This window comes from Myotis lucifugus, unplaced genomic scaffold (assembly GCF_000147115.1).
Source record: "Myotis lucifugus unplaced genomic scaffold, Myoluc2.0 scaffold_36, whole genome shotgun sequence".
Classification (NCBI taxonomy): domain Eukaryota; kingdom Metazoa; phylum Chordata; class Mammalia; order Chiroptera; family Vespertilionidae; genus Myotis; species Myotis lucifugus.
Window position 1 is genome coordinate 792835 of NW_005871084.1, and position 8713 is coordinate 801547.

General features: G+C 43.9%; 1 protein-coding gene across 11 annotated transcripts in view; it reads right to left on the reverse strand.

Annotated features, from left to right (window-relative positions):
- Positions 1-2622, reverse strand: part of TCF4 (transcription factor 4) — a 338045-nt gene extending 335423 nt beyond the window's left edge. For 4 of the 11 annotated variants that reach the window (XR_002828866.1, XM_023752609.1, XM_023752607.1 and 1 more), the window contains exon 1: positions 868-951. The gene's annotated coding sequence lies outside the window, so the exon portion shown is untranslated. Of the gene's footprint in view, positions 1-867; positions 1426-2095 lie in introns of those variants that run through there. The other 7 variants (XM_023752608.1, XM_006087106.3, XM_006087105.3 and 4 more) reach the window with 5 other exon arrangements.
- Between the last annotated feature and the right edge of the window lie 6091 nt (positions 2623-8713).

An 8713-nucleotide genomic window follows, 5' to 3' on the forward strand; every position in this document is an offset into this window, starting at 1 on the left:
GTCCCAATCCTTGGGAGAAAACACAATCGGATTTTTGGAGACTGGGGGGATTGGGGGTGAGGGTGTGGGGGCGGGTAGGATTAAGGTGGAAAGGAGGGAGGGATGGGAGAGTTGTTTTGTTTTGTTTTTTTAAAGATGGAATAGGCAGCAATAGCAAAAAAAAAAAAAAGCGATATTGATACTGTATTTCCAAAGAGACGATCAAAACTGGTAACATCCACTATAAAACCAAATCCGGGAAGTACAAAAAAAAAAAAAAAAAGAGCCGCTCTTCAGCGCATCATTTTATGCAACAGGAGGTAGAGCGAGAAATGAATGGATCATAGAGAAAAGAGAAACTACTGAGAACGAGCCGGTCTCAACTTTCCCCCCACCCTCCATCCCACCCCCTCGCACACACTCACACACACGCACGCACACACTCACACACACCACTCCCCTCCGCATTTCAAAGTAGCTATAAAGAAATTAAAGATGAGCGTCTCTGGAGTGAAAACACGGCCAAAGGGGGAGGGGTGACAGGGTCGGAGGAAGGGGGGGGGGTGGCGAGCAGAGTGGAGGGTCGGGTCCTGTAATTGTCCAGCACCCTAATTTGTGAAAGAAAGGATGGCAAAAAATTAAAGTCAGGCCCTTGGCAAAGTCCTCCGTCCCTCCGAGCGGCAGGGCTGGGGAGGGGAGGCGGGGAGGGGGGCCGCGGCGAGGGGGAGGGAAGAGGCGCGGGAGGGGAAGGGGTGTCTCTGCTGGGAGCGCCGGGAGCCAGGAGCCCGCGGCACGGGAGGCGCGGAGCCGCGTGCGGGGCCGCCCAGCCCGAGCCCCGCGCCTTCTCGGCGCAGCAGCCCCGCCGAGCCCGCCGGCGCCGGTACCTACCGCCCGCGCGCGAGAAGGGGCTCCCGGTGCAGCGCCGGCGCCGAGGCGGCGTTCATGTCTAACCACGGCCGCCGCCGCCACCGCCTTCTTTCCCGGCGCTTCTGCTTCTGGCCCGGCTCCGCCGCCGCTGCGCCATTACGATCCGCAGACAACAGCCAAGTTTCCTGCTTTTTAACCCCCAATCTCTTCTCCGGGAGGAAGGGGACCGGAAAGGGAGGGGGACCACGCGAGGCGCCGAAATGCAAGTCAGCAAAGAATGGTGGGGGCTCCGGGGAGACGCCGGTCCGCGGATCGGGCTGGTTGGGATGCACCCCCCCCCCACCCCCCGCTGGAAAAAAAAAAAGAATCTCAACACCTCCCCCCGCCTCGCGAAGAAACACAAACGAAAATCCATCGAGCACCTCATCGCCCCTCAGATCGTCAATTACAATCTGAAGACTGAACAGTGTACGGGTTTTGCCCGTTTCTGCCCTCGGAGGCACTTTGAAATGTATTCGAGTTTACGTCTCCGCACTTCTTTCTTTCCCCGACTCCCGTCCCCTCTCGCTCACACGTCTACACACGGCAAAGCAAGTTTATACTAGGCTGCAAATACACGTGATGCAAAAAGACTTGGCCAAGAGGAACGATATTTTTCTTTTCCATCTATAAACCGAGCCACCGTTTGCTGGGGAGATTCTCATTTCGGTAGTTTTGCGTTGGGGGCGAAGCCTTAATTGCATACTTTCTTTCCCCTCCCTTTTAAGTCACAAAATAGTATAGCTGCAAACTTTGCCAAAAAGAGAAAAAAAAAAAAAAAGAGGCAATTTTTGAAGGGGGATGTTGTTTTGTTTTTACACTTGAGTTCCTAGGCACGCTAGGTCCCCGTTCGCCAGCACTGTAAGTTTTTAATTTCAGCATTTACCATTACAGGCCCTGCATGCTCTTAAAACATACTTTTCTACATCACTTTTTTAGGATAGAAATTAAGCTTCCTAATTCTATCGGTTCAGAATTGCAAGCGTGCTTTATCCAGTATATGCAACATACGCAATTGTAACGTGTTAAAATACACATTCTGCAAAACCCTTTATTGCTATATGTGGGAATACGTACACAACATGCACACATTTTTTTTCCCATTGGCAATTATTTAATAGGTTCCTTTTGTTTTAATAAAACATTGGGATCGATATTTTAAAAATTAAATTCAATAACAGTTTACTCTGACAGCAAATTGTAACGTTACCTTAAATGGCCACAAATATGCTCACAATATTCCAAGGAAAGTGACTTTAAAAAGAGAAACAAAAATCTTCTGCAAGTACTTAGTATCTCACATGTGTGTCCCCCAAAAAAGTACTTTAACTGGCACTCAGTCCTGCTCCAGGGATATCCACAGAATACAAGACTATGCACCTGGCTGTGGTTTTTGCATTTTCCACCATAAAACTGCAACAAAATCCCCTCCCCCAAAAAAGAAATCATTAAAAAAAAAAATCCAACAACTTTTTCTTATTGTTTACAAAAAAATCAATACAGGATAGTTATCATTTTTCCTCAAACCAATCTTGGTGGTGGTGGGTTTTTTTCTCTTCTCCTCTCATCAAGTCTTAAACTTGTTCCAAGTTTAGAAGTGTCTCATCATCCTCCTCCTCCTCCTCATCACCATCACCATGGACTCCCCCGTGGAGTCACATTGATGATAATAGGTTCCCCTGAAAGATACATTGTAATCCATTCACATCCGGGCACTGCGGGCTTATAAAGAGAAGGCGCCGCGGCCGCGGCTGCTCCTCCAGACAATGACTCGGGAGGGCGGGGCGGGAGCGGGAGACCATCGAGAGGTAAACACCGCGCCTAGAGCGGCGCCCAAGATGGCGGCTCCCGCGGGCCACGCCTCCTCTCGAACCGGGGGGCGGGCGTCGCGCTGGGGGCCGAAATGCAAGGGCTCCCGAGGCCGGGGCCGTGAGCCGGCCCCTCGTCCTTCCGTACTTCTTCTTGGTCCCCTTCCTGGGCCTTCCGTTCACTCAGAAGTGGAGTTTCTAAATTAAGGACTGAAACCCAGACTTCCAAGGGAGTCAGCTCCCCTGGCTCACCCGGAGGGGGGCTCCACGGAGGCCGCGCCCGCCTCCCCGACGGGGGAAGCCTCCAGCCCGGTGCTCTGGCCGCGTGAAACCCGACCTGACTTCGGGAGACCTGCGCGTCCTGGGAAAAGTCCCCTGAGCCACGCTGTAGCTCCTGGGCCTGAAGAGGCATGTGGGTCCTCGCCTCCTGCGCCACCCGCACACTCTCTCCCTCCAGGCCCCCGGGAAGTGAGGACTTTGCAGGGCTCGGAAGCCTCCACTTGGGAAAGACCTTCATTTACTGCGTTGTGGACTCAGATTGAGTTTGTACCAGGAAGCACTACTGAATCAACTTCTAGTTCTTGCCAAGCAATTACCGTCTCTAGTGTGTTTTCTAGCCTGTGAAATGCAAAGAATACCCACTTTAAGAGTTCCTAAGAATGAAGTTAAAGATGGAGCAACCACTAAAATCATTCCTTTCCATCTATAATTCCTTGCTAAACCAACTGATAGCTCTAATCTAGTCCATCGGATTTTCAGGGGAGGTTTTTCTTACAGTTAATTTGGCCCGAAATCTCTAGCAGTTGCTGACAGAGACCTCTCACACGCTATGCATTTCAGGGACAGCCACAGACTGAGTTGGTGGCGTCCTTCCTGCACTGTATTCCTGCAGGCTGAGTCCAACCTTATAAAGGAATCCCTGTATCTGTATCAACCAATGGGCTGACAGATGCCCCATCCAATCAGAATGATAGTTATACCCTCATTTGCATCTTTACTGACCAATCAGAGCAGCTCCTAAAAGACTATTCAGAATATGCTATCCTGACCAACCAAAGGACAGTGTTATTTGGACCAATCAGACTGTGCAAACTTGGAATCCTCATTTGCTTAAAAATGGACCAATCAGGGACTAGGGTGGGACTTTCTAAAGAGTGGACTCACCTTCATCTCCATGGAATGCACTTTTGGTTTCCTACTGAGGCTGCTTTCCCAGTTTGGAAACTGAATTTTTGAATAGTTTATTTTCTTTCTGCACCCTAGATTGGACACCTGTTGGCATTAAATTGGTGGCAGCGACCTTTTGTTCACATAATGTTGAGTAGCTTAATCCAGAGCAGTTTAACATGTGATTTAAAAAAAAACCTAAATTATACAACTTTATATTAATAGAGCCCACCTTTGAAGCCAAGCCACCTATGATCAGAGTCAACATCCAACTATATCCTTATACTGTCTGGCAGCAGGAATGTCCTAATCTCCATTTTCTGATATAGTTTTGTGGAAGATTAATTTTCAAGATCTTTTGTTTATATGTAAGTTTTTAGGGAACAAGAATTAGGGCATTTATACTTTGTTTCCTGTCTGTTGACACATTGGGAAGATTCCTGTGTTCTGGTTTCTTTCCATGTTCTCATCTTAAAATAACATTTTTACATTTAGACACTACTTTATGCTGCATTATCAATCAAAAGCATTATCTCTGATTCTCAGCATAAGCCTCTACAGGCTCTACTGAGATGATGTAATAAAAAGACCATAAATGTTTGTTTAGGAGAAATATTCCACTGGCTCTACCTCTTTAATCAGCTCTGTGACCTAAGGCTTGATGTCATTGTCTTTTACAGAAAAATGCAGAGGCTAGATGAAATAATCCCATAAAATGCCTTCTACTTTTTAGATTTTAACACACACCCCTTCTCCTGAATTTCAAGGGGAAATAAATGATCTGTCCAGAAATCAATGATAGGATCAGGCCTGGGACCTAAAGCACCCAATTGATGGCTAGTAATTTTTTTTAACTGCATTCTACGATCAGAAAACCATGAAACTACATTTCTTATTTTAAAGTAAGGAGCAAATTTGGGTGTTCTTTTAATGAACTATCAGAAGAATAGGTATACTTATAAAGATGGGAGTCGCCCTAGAAACAAAGTCAATAGAATTATGTGAAACTTTATAAAGGAAAATGTAATAGACATGTTTGGGGATTCTTGCTCCATCTAGACTACCTTCCCTAGAAACCTCTCCATAAATCCTGATATAGAGGTAGAACTTGATGTGAGTGCCACACGAGTCCGAGCCCCACCAGCTACAGCTGATTGAACCACAGGAACTAAAAGAGTCTTGCCCAGCTGGTGTGGCTTAATAGTTGAGCATTGACCTATGAACCAGGAGGTCACGGTTGGAATCCTGGTCAGGGAACATGCCCGGGTTGCAGGCTCTGTCCCCAGTGTGGGGCATGCTGGAGGCAGCCGATCAATGATCCTCATCATTGTTGTTTCTGTCTCTCCCTCTCCCTTCCACTCTCTGAAATCAATAAAAATATTTTTTTTAAATATAAATAAATAAGAGTCTATGGTAAGTGATGGATCTGACATGTTGGGGTCAGCTGGCCAGAGCTAGTGCCAGGAAGCCAATCCACGTGAGACCCATGGTTATGCGGAAACAAGAACCAAGCGTAAGCAGAGGACACTGCTCTTCAGATAAAACAGAATGATTTGGGAAGTTCCCAGGACAATTCAGTCCTAGGAAGAAATGCTTCTGGATACTTTTTCCTTTAAAAAAAAATTTTTTTATTAGTTATTGGCTTTTTTAGAGAGAGAGAAAGGGAGAGAAACAAACATCATTTTGTTGTTCCACTTATTATGCATTCATTGGTTGCTTCTTATATATGCCCTGACCAAGGATTGAACCTGCAACCTTGGTATATCCTGCAACGTTGGGATACTTTTTCAATTATTAAGAAGACCACCTTGCCTCCTGTCCATATGATAGTTGATTCCTGCTGTGCTGCCTTTCTCTAACTGTGTTAACTTGAGTATTTTTCTGACCATCACAACTTCTAGTCAAGTGTTTAACTGGGGGGAAAAAAAAAGATGCTTTGGATTTCAGCATTTCAAAAACAGTCCATAATATTAAAAAAAAAAAAAAGTAGTTACCACTACTCTAGTGGTTAAAAAATTTGTTCCACTTCTACATTGAACAGATTCTATCCAATTAAGCGTGCCACACAGAGTCAGGATATACAAGTGTCATTCCCTTTTGTACTGCATTATGGCCTTAGGCAAGTTTAACATTTTGTGAGATATAAAATAATTAATATCTTCAATACTTTATGTGGCTGGTTAAAATCAAATGAGATAGTGGAGATGAGAGGACTCTGAAAATGACGAAGTCCTACCAAATGTAAGGTAACATTCTCACATAAACTAAGTTGATGCCTAAAGACAATGATTCTTTCATGGGAGTGTGGAAGGAGTGGCAAATATTGAAACCCAATGAGTCACAGCAAAGAACAGACATTGCAGGGTACTTGGACCCAACCCTTCCTTTTAGTTGAAGATGTCAAGGCTCAAGTGGGATGTCTTGTCCAAGGTCATGTCACTAATGAGTTACACAGCCAGAAGTAGCCTTCCAGCCACTGAGTGCCATTCCAGAATGCCATACAATTCTCCTTCAAATTCCATTCCGTTTGCTCTCCCCCGAGCCTGACCATGTTAAAATAAATAAGCAGACAAAACCATAAACACAAAAAATAAGATCTTTGATGATCTTTTAGAAATTCATCCCAAAATTCAGTAAATATTTTGTGAGTGTCTACCTTGTGTTGGCAGCTAATCTCTCAAGACCTGAGCAAAAAATGTAGGCAAACAAATCAAAATGATATAAATGTCAAGGGCAGTCTTGAATGGATGGGAAAGTCACATTGAGTAAGATACAGGCTGGGAAGATGTGTGGAAAAGAAGGCTATCCCAGCATGCTTTTAAGTCGATATATATAAAAGGGCACAGCCATCCAGGACCCAAATGCAAGCCTCACACATACTGTAACACTGCGTCAGAAAAGCAGCTGGAAGCAGGGAAGGGGAGGCATCCAGTCAGTGTGTGTGTGAAAGAAGTCCAGAGCTTCAATTCACAAAAAGTTCCACATACCTCAGGGCCTTTGCATTGGCTGTTCCCATGATTCTTTCCTTGGCTGTTCACATGGCTGTCTCCTTGTCATCCTTCTAAGCTTAAACATCACCTCCTTCTAGAGACCTTCTCAACCACTCTGTCTAAAGTAAGCACCCATTTTAATATTCTCTGCCTCACTACTAGCTTTATATTCTTAGTTGCACCTTTCCCAATTGAGATACTTTTGTTAATATATAGTATTTGCTTTTTATTGCCTGTCTCACCCATTAGAGTATATATTATCTAATGCAGGGACCACATGAATCTACCCTATGTACACACACCTAATGCAGTGCCTGGCACATATTAGATATTCTATAACTATTTGTTAAACAAGTGAATGAAGGACTTGTCTTTATCCTCAAGATTCACACTTCCACTGAAGAGTATAGCTTTTATAACTTTTCAAATTAGTTTCTCTTAAGGTTCCATTTTAGCTTGGTTTCATTGTTGGTAAATAGTGCTGGTGAATATTCAGTTTGAGTCTCAACAGGCCACGGGCCCCTTATCACCTGAATCCTCGACACTAAAAATAGAACAAGGATAATTGCCTTAGTTTACCAAACTATGGGGGCAGCCTTGTCATTATAATGATACAATAAAAGATGCTGTCAGTGTATTGCTTCACTATGATATAATTTTATGGATGAGGAAATTGAGGCTTAGAGCACAACAAATTTCCTGAGATCTCATACCAACAACATGACTGAGCTGAGACTTAAACACAGGCAGACCAGGCTTCCGCTCACAGCTCAGTGACATGTGCCGTGGCTTTAGGTCACAGCCAACTGCGGTAAAAAACTGCATATGTTAAACGTTTAACCTTGCAACACACAGGGAACATGAGACCACCAGGGTACAAAGTGCTCTGTATACAATATCTTCATTTCTTCTCTAGAACTCTATTCTTGCCCTATTTTCCCAATTTGCAAGTCCCCCCCCCCCAAAAAAAAAGTAGGAAACCCTTAGAATAGAATACTCAAACTATAACAGTGAAAAGTTTTATGATGAGAAGGGAACCTTCTAGAAGGCTGGCATTAAATCTTCTGTCTTCTTAAATTAACAAAACTCTGTGGACACTAAAACTGAAAGATTGTCAGTTTTATTTTTCCCTCTTGTCTCCGAACATCTAAAAATAAAGTAAAAATTCTTGCTTTCCTGGAATTATGATTCAATCCACTGTCTTTCCTCTGCACCTTGTACTCTATGCATGCATGGAGTCATGTTGTGTCATGTTCTGTTTTAGCACATGTTCCCTTTATAAAGGTGAGGGGCAGGTCTTTGTATGACTTGGCACACTGCTTGGCATCTAAGGGACTGTTTATGGAACTGAGTTATTCCTCCAACAATGACCCAGAAAATCAAGCAACTTTGGAAATAAAGTTATATGACAACAGATTGGTGTTTAAAATAACAAGCCTTCCTATTGGACCTAGGCACATAACAAAGCGGAATTTTTATTTACTTACTTTTAGATGTTTAGGGGATCTTTTGAAAAGGAAAAGTGAAAAAATAAAAACTCATCCTGAATGTGTATAGAATTCTGTTCATTTAAAGAAGACTCAAAAGTTTTAGTGCCAGTCTTCTAGAAGGTTTCCTTCTAGTCATAAAACTGGATTATCTGTTAGAACTTGAATGTTCTATTTTAAGGGTTTGCCATTTCTTAGGGACTTATGAGTTGGGAGAATAAGACAGGAATAAAGTTCCAGACAAGAAATGAAGATGTTGTGTATAGAGCACTTTGTACCCTGGTGGTCTCATGCTCCCTGAATGTTGCCAGGTTAAAACTTCAACATATTCAGAACTTTGCTGCAGTTGGCATGTGTCACTGAACTGTGAGCAGAA